The sequence below is a fragment of the Medicago sativa genome, chromosome 3 (genome assembly GCF_051527215.1).
Source record: "Medicago sativa cultivar Bolivia chromosome 3, Bolivia_mono, whole genome shotgun sequence".
Classification (NCBI taxonomy): domain Eukaryota; kingdom Viridiplantae; phylum Streptophyta; class Magnoliopsida; order Fabales; family Fabaceae; genus Medicago; species Medicago sativa.
The window spans coordinates 65,458,824-65,464,823 of NC_140751.1; the positions used below are offsets into that span (position 1 = coordinate 65,458,824).

General features: G+C 31.8%; 1 pseudogene across 1 annotated transcript; it reads left to right on the plus strand.

Moving 5' to 3' along the window:
- Positions 1-3,229: 3,229 nt before the first annotated feature.
- On the plus strand, positions 3,230-5,667 carry LOC146939244 (isoleucine N-monooxygenase 1-like; annotated as a pseudogene). The gene is made up of 2 exons (XR_015031596.1): positions 3,230-4,272; positions 4,977-5,667. The product of XR_015031596.1 is annotated as an isoleucine N-monooxygenase 1-like (transcript).
- Positions 5,668-6,000: the final 333 nt, after the last annotated feature.

Here is a 6,000-nt window from a genome sequence, read left to right on the forward strand (position 1 = left end):
CCATTTTAATGTTTTGTTTGCCAAAATATTGCTTATACACTCTGTATTTTAACTTATACTTTGGGTGTTGGTTTTTACTTTAATGTTTCTTAAGGTACACATGTAATCTGTATCTTTATTAGAATCCAACAACTTTGAGATAAAGCTTTCACCACATTTCAAGTTACATGTGATTATTTTTTATATCTACTTGCAGCCTACCACATACAACTCTTTAGAAAATAATTTGTTGTTAAGAGATTAAGAGTTAAAGTAAAAGTAAGATGGTTCCTTAGAAAATAATTTTGTATTTTTCTGATAGTTATCATGTGGGTCTGTATTTTTTTGTACCTATCAGCTATATAAGGGTTTGTAACTTTTGCCAATTCTAGGCTCACTGATTTGACAGTAAACTACATTTTTGCAGTCTATTCTTTGTTGTTTCTAAAATAAACTTATTCAAATTGCTTCAAGTTGAGCCCTAAGGGTTATTGTCAATAAAGGTCCACTTGGCCTAGATTACTCACTCAAAATATAAAAGAAAATCTTCATCAATTAGGATTTGAGATTTCAAACTTGATTTTGAATTTTTTGCCCACTTAGACGAGCATGTGATTTGAAATTCATTGCTTCTCTCATATCTACTCAAGTTAGTTCTGCCATTCAATGACAGATTTTTTTTATCCGCTGAAAATGCATACACCTTAGAACAATTAATTAGCAGCTTTATAATCTAACAAGTTTGAGAGATATGTTGGTGTTATCCTTTATATTCCAAGTATGTATTATATCACAATTTGCAATCTAACTTTCGGACTCATATATGCTTTTTTCAAACAAAACATACTGACAGGGAAAAACTTATTTCTACTAAACAAATTAACATACATACGTATAACATGAGTTATTTTAACAGACCTTATGATTTATCGCACCTATATTTTTTAATAAAAATTGCAGGTAATGTTATGAACTATTTATGACCCGTGCGGCAGCACGGGTGAAAAGTCTAGTATTATATTAATGCAACATTCCTTAAAAAAGATTAATGCATTATACAAATAAAAAAAAATGTATTAATATTTATATATGTGGCTCGTCTTGAATTTGAAAAAATGAATCTAAAATCTGACCCACACAATTGTTATAAAAGCACGTTCAAACACATACAATAACTTTCGTATTACCTTTCTTCAAAAAAAATTTCTTCGTATTACTTTATTGGGTTGACATACATTTTGTGTGGATTTACTGTATTGTATTAGGTTTATGTCTCCCTAGTTATTTTTTTATATTTCTTTTTTCCATTTTTTAAATAATATATATTAACATCTGACAAGGATTGGAATCTGCAAGACATCCCATGGAATGTCTTCTAAGAGATAAACGTGTCTATTTTAATTATTTGTCAAAAAAGTGTCTATTTTAATTATTCTTTCAAAAAAAATTATTATTTTAAGGGTCATGCTAACTTGTGTTTTTAAGGCACATACTCCCTCCAGTCCTATTTACAAGAGACATTTGGGTCAACAAAAATGGATGTATTTGGTCCAATTTTTTAACCAAATACATTAACTTTTGTTGACCAAAATTTCTCTTGTAAATAGGACCGGAGGGAGTATTAAGGATTCCATAAATGAAAAAATCTATTACAAAACATTAATTTTCAACCCCTAACAAAATAAATTGGCACAATTTCCTAAACGTAATTTATACGTTGAGTTCCATAACATGTACCCTAAAAGTATAAGTTAGAATTTCCCTTATTTTAATTACATGGAACCATCGTATTCAGATACTATCATTCTTATTGTATGATTAGGATCCTCTATAAGCTAAAGAGACATAGACAAAAACAACAGTGAATCATAGTACCAAGTAGGTCCCATTCATTATTAATTCTTACATAATTTTTTCAAACTTCTATGTGTACTTTCCTTTCTAAACGATGATATATAAACGTTGTATGACCGAATTTCAGATGCATGATGAATCTCAGATGTACCTAACGAATTTTTGGAAGGACTTTACATTACACGGAAACCTTAAAATGAAGGGAACACTCGGTCCAGCGTACGTACACGTCTCTTGCTTCTGCAATAAATGAGTAAAATGTGTTAAATATCAAAGTCTTTTTTACTTATTACTTTTTTATAATAAAAATATATGAGTAATTTCTAAAATTTTAAAAGATAGTCAATATTTTTGTTCTTTTTGGTAAAAAATAGTTGAGAAACTAATTTATATTTTTAAGCTAACTTATAACTTATAATGTACTCCCTCCGTCCTGGAATATCTGACCTATTTTCTAAAAAAAAGTGTCCCAAAATAATTGAGCCATTTCAATTTTCAATACAACTTTCATCATTCCCAATACAATATAACTCTAATTAATACTACTTTCATCATTCCCAATACAATATATTCCACTTTCCCCTTTATTTATACATTTTTCTTAATCTGTGTGAAAAACCAAACTGGCTCAGATAAAACAGGACGGAGGGAGTATAAGGTATTTTATTGAATTTGTAGTATTTGATAAAATTAATGGTTGAATTTAATTAATATTCATCTCTTTCGGTTAAGATTGCAAGGTAAAATTGAGATAAATAGTAATTAGCTATAAGATTTAAGCTACAAGCAATAAGCTATAAACTACATGAATTATCTTACTGAAAACCGCTATAAGTTCAAGAAAATAAGCTATAAACTCGTGTATATAAATGACAGTTACCAAACACATCTTTCTTAATAATACGAGTTTATAAGCTACTAGCCATAAACTCAAATTTATGTCTTATCAATTCAAGATAATAACTGTTTTCACCTCAAGTTCCAAATATGGTGTTTTCAAGATAAGAGCTAAAGAATTTGTTAGCCTCAAGTTAGAGTAGTTATGTCCCTACATTGGACACTAAAGTTTCGACCTCAAGTCCACAAGCATTTTCAGTGTACTGATGGCATTGGGTTTAATGTGAGCCTTCAAGATTTTGTCCTTTATAAAAGACACATTGTTGACATACCAAGAAATGCGTGTTTATAAACTATTCTTAGCCTCAATTTTTAACCAATGTAAAACTTGTTAGTATAGCAGAACAATCACAATAACAGCTAATGTTACAAATTGACAAATTCTGTTAAAAGGTAGGTATGCAATTTTCAGAAACTATTTATTATTATCATATATATTAATAACTAAATAAAAAAGTAAATAGGAGTTTTATTCTATTATAAATAGGACTTAGACTTCTCATTAGTGACCAAGCACAACCACTTAAAACATATTGTTCCTTTGCCCCTTGATTTGTTTTTGTTTGAAAATGCTTTCCCAAGTCATGAGTTACACTCCTAGTTTCCTCTGGTTACCATCCCAGTCCTTTTGGCTTTTCTTGATTAACATTCTTTTAGGCTTTATGATAATCAAAACCATAAGATACTACATTATTGAGAATCCTAACAAACCTAAACTTCCCCCAGGTCCCAAACCATTGCCTATAGTTGGTAGTCTTCCTGAAATGCTTGCAAACAAACCTGCAACTAGGTGGATACACAAGAAAATGGAAGAATTGAACACTGAAATAGCATGTATTCGTCTAGGAAACGTCAATGTTATCCCTGTTACTTGTCCTTCCATTGCCCGCCAATTCTTGAGAAAACATGATGCTGATTTTGCATCAAGACCAATAACCATGGCTAGTGATATCATTTCCAATGGCTACGCGACCTCAATTCTTGTACCCTATGGTGAACAATGGAAAAAGATGAAGAAAATTCTTGTTAAAGATTTGTTCTCTGCACGAAGGCATCAATGGCTTCAAGATAAAAGGAACGATGAAGCCGACAATCTTATGTTTTACGTGTACAACAAATGCAAAAATGGTGGCCTTGTCAATGTAAGGACTGCTACTCAACATTATTGTGGTAAATGTGTATAGAAAACTATTTTTCAATAGAAGGTACTTTGGAAAAGGTATGAAGGATGAAGGGCCTGGTCTTGAGGAAGTTGAACATGTTGATGCTGCTTTCGTATTACTTAACTGTGTTTTTGCTTTCTCTGCATCTGATTATCTACCATGCTTGAGGTTACTTGACTTAGATGGTCATCAGGGCAAGGTAAAAAATGCAAAGAGGATAATTAACAATTATCATGATTCCCTAATTGAAGAGAGAATCCAACAATGGAATGATGGATCAAAGAATGTTGAAGATGACTTGCTAGATGTTTTGATCACGCTGAAAGATGCCAATGATAAACCATTATTGACAACGAAGGAGATCAAGGCACAAGTTATGGTAAGACTTCACTCACTTCCTTTTATCTTTCTCCTACCTTTATAAAGACCTGGTCTAGTAGTAAAACGACACAACTTGAACTAGAAAGTCGAGGGTTTTGATTCATTGCTTATTTGAAAACAAGTGAAATGATTCATTCAGTTTGGTGAAGAGATTCATTGTTTTTCTTTGGAGAGTGAAACGATTCACTTTGATGAGTGAGATTCACTTTCTTAAAACAACAAAACTCACGATTTTTCAAAAGCTAGTGAAACGGTTCACTGTAAGATTGTGAAGACAAGATTATGTGAGTTAATTTGTTACACAAATTCTCTATATATAAGTTTCGGCATACATTCAAAACCATGTAAACCAAAATAAGTGATGCACTGTAATAGTGAAACGATTCATAAACCTAAATTTTTAACTTCATTTTCACACATATTTCCAAAACCTATATAAGCATTCTTTAAGTCCGAAAGTTTTCCATGCCTTGGACCGGGGCATAATCCCCTCACCCTAAATTTTGGTTAGGAAAAAAAATAGGTTTAAATATTAATTTTACCATTAATATTTGTGATGGCATGTATACATTTTTGAAAAGAATTTGTGTACGTATATTTAAAAATAATAATAGTACAATATATTTAAATTATGATTTGATTGCATATGTGCTTGGTATATTCAAATTAAACTCATTATATTCGCATTAAATTTCTATGTAGGAATTGATGTTGGCATTCGTAGACAATCCATCAAACACAGTTGAATGGACATTGGCTGAAATGTTAGATCAACCTGAACTCTTTGAAAAAGCCATAGAAGAATTGGACAATATAGTTGGGAAAGATAGGATGGTCCAAGAATCCGATATTCCTAAACTCAACTTCTTGAAGGCTTGTGCAAGAGAAGCGTTTCGCCTCCATCCCATAACAGATTTCAATGCTCCCCATGTTTCTTTGAATGATACAATGGTTGGAAATTACTTCATACCAAAGGGAAGTCATGTACTGCTTGGAAGAAGTGGTCTTGGGAGAAATCCAAAAGTTTGGAATGAACCTTACAAATTCAAGCCAGAACGTCATCTTAAGAATGATGGGTCTAATATAGCTTTGACAGAGCCAGAATTGAAGTTCATATCCTTTAGTACAGGAAGGCGTGGCTGTCCTGGTATCATGCTTGGCTCCACAATGACTATAATGCTATTAGCTAGGCTACTTCATGGCTTCACTTGGAGTGTACCTCCTAATACATCTAGAATCAATTTTGTCGAGACCAATGGTGTTATGTTTCTTCATGAGCCATTAACGGTTGTAGCAAAGCCACGGTTAGCAGCAGGATTGTATGACTTTTGAAGTAAGGGAAAATAAGAAGCTAAGGCTTATCAAATCGACATGTTTATCTTCAATTTACAGATATGTTGGGTAATTAGGTAAAATTTAAATAAGTTGGATATTTAGTTTGAAACTATGTTGTTTTTTGTATATAGAAGTGATAAGTGTTTAAAAGTGATATATTTCATATAGGAGTTTAGGCATTTTAGTGACTTGTTTTGCAAGATTCTCTATGGAAAACTCCAATTATTGTGTAAATATGTCATTTATGCTTTTAAGCCTTATTCTACCTTTTTTATGCAGGAAAATACAAGCAAGGAGCAAGAAACGTCAAAGTTCAAGGTCATACACTATTAGCGTGTCCTACGCTATTAGCGTGATGAAGAAATGCCCAAGGTCAGAGAGATACGCCATT